Source organism: Armigeres subalbatus, chromosome 3 (genome assembly GCF_024139115.2).
Source record: "Armigeres subalbatus isolate Guangzhou_Male chromosome 3, GZ_Asu_2, whole genome shotgun sequence".
Taxonomy (NCBI): Eukaryota; Metazoa; Arthropoda; class Insecta; order Diptera; family Culicidae; genus Armigeres; species Armigeres subalbatus.
The window spans coordinates 263,314,122-263,316,512 of record NC_085141.1 but is presented as its reverse complement, the minus strand read 5'-3'; positions in this window follow the sequence as shown (position 1 = coordinate 263,316,512).

Genomic DNA, 2,391 nt, shown 5'->3' with positions numbered 1-2,391 from the left:
GAAAATGGTGCTTAGGTCAATCCCTCATATATCAAAATGTGCTTGTCATGTAACATCTACCGACAATCTACGTACGTTTGCCTCCCCTAAGTGTGCTCAACAATACTTTGCACGAAGAACGATTGAGTGGAATAGAAATTGGCCTCAGGTATCAAGGAATCTGTCACGTTGATGCTCCAGCATGAATATTTGATCGTTAGAGTAACGATTTACAAACATGACTGGTGAGCGACATGTCCGAAGCTGAATATTATGGAATTTGATTGCTGGTACATCGTACATTGATAGTTTAATGCTTTGCTTTCATATTTTTATGAGGGGACAATTTGGAATCTTTAAAACGCTTTTGCCACAACATATGAATTGAAATTCATGCGCGAATAACGTAAAGGTTCTGAGGGCCTAGTTTTCCTGCATTTCCTTTATATCCTTTTTTAAAATTTGCATGTAAATTTTCATGAATTGAAAGTTAGTTTACACAATTGGTGTATAGCTACCTTCCGTAGCTCAGAGATAAGACACACTTCTACAAAGTGACCATGCAGACGGTTAGATAGTGTATTCATGTCTGCTTTACGACAATCAATGATCATGTTTTGGTATGCTGATTAATGTGTAACCCCTCTTGCTCGATACATCATTTATCAAAAAAGATGTACGAAAGGTATAAGAGTAGCTATCCACATACTTTCTGGAAATTCTTCTTGAAAATTTGAGTAACCCTCACTGAATAACATGGTAAGGAAGTTAATTGCTTCGAGTTAGTATTGATAAAAAGTTCAACTGCGTTTATTTCTGATTAGAGCAGATTGATTTATGGTGGTATAATTAATCACATTATTTTTAACTTTTCTAAATGTGTCGAATTATAATGTTTAATAAATAGAATAGATGGTTACATGTGGTCCACTATGTTTTAGAATATAACTTGCTTCACAAGCACCGTTGCATACAAAGCAATAAGTCGAACGAAGGTGTCACCTATTTGCTGTTGATCTTCGTGTGATGAAAACTGTTCTCCTTAGACAAATCTTTTTTTTTCATATGCTATTGACTGCAAGAAAGACATGTTCTGCACTCGAGATAAAGGGATTTCTGCCCTTTGGAGTATAGATACAAAAGGGTAAACTCAAAGATTGCACGTCGTACCGATGGCTTCCCGATGGAAGAGATAAAATGTAAAAGCAAAGGACGTGTAGTGTTTTACGTACACATTGTTTAGACATGAATAAGTTTGTTGAAAAAGTCGTCATAGGCCATGGGAGTAACCAGAATTTCGAGAAGGGGAGGGGGGTCAACTTTTTTGGTCTTCTAAATCGTAGTTTTATAGTAGTTTTATAAAAACACATGAATATTAACACATGAAACCAAATCCAAACCAAATCGAAACAATCATGATTAAAACAATAATGGATTTAAAAATGCAAGATTTATTGCTCATCAGATATTTTTAAATAAAGTGAGAAAAATATTAACGAACTTAGTATTCAGAAAGAATATAAAATCGGCTATAACAATTATTATAAAAATCCTGCATTCTTCCATAAGTTTAAGAAAACTAGAATTATTATTATTATTTTTTTATTTATTCAGACTAAGGCCGAAGTGGCCTGTGCGGTATATAAGAGTCTTCTCCATTCGGCTCGGTCCATGGCTACACGTCGTCAACCACGCAGTCTACGGAGGGTCCGCAAGTCATCTTCCACCTGATCGATCCACCTTGCCCGCTGCGCACCTCGCCTTCTTGTGCCCGTTGGATCGTTGTTGAGGACCATTTTCACCGGATTACTGTCCGACATTCTGGCTACGTGCCCGGCCCATCGCAGTCGTCCGATTTTCGCGGTGTGAACGATGGATGGTTCTCCCAACAGCTGATGCAACTCGTGGTTCATTCGCCTCCTCCAAGTACCGTCCGCCATCTGCACCCCACCATAGATGGTACGCAGCAGCATGCAGTACCTTTCGAAAACTCGCAAGTGCACGTTGGTCCTCCACGAGCATCGTCCAGGTCTCGTGTCCGTAGAGGACTACCGGTCTAATGAGCGTTTTGTACATTGTCAGTTTGGTACGGCGGCGAACTCTATTCGATCGGAGCGTCTTGCGGAGTTCAAAGTACGTACGATTTCCAGCCACTATGCGTCTCCGAATTTCTGGTGTCGTTTTCGGCAGTCACCAGTGAGCCCAAGTACACAAATTCTTCTACCACCTCGATTTCGTCACCACCGATGCAAACTCGCGGTGGATGGCTCACATTGTCGTCCCTTGAACCTCTTCCTATCATGTACTTTGTCTTCGACGTGTTGATGGCTAGTCCGATCCGCTTAGCTTCCCTCTTCAGTCTGATGTAGGCTTCCTCCATCTTCTCAAAATTACGTGCCATAATATCTATGT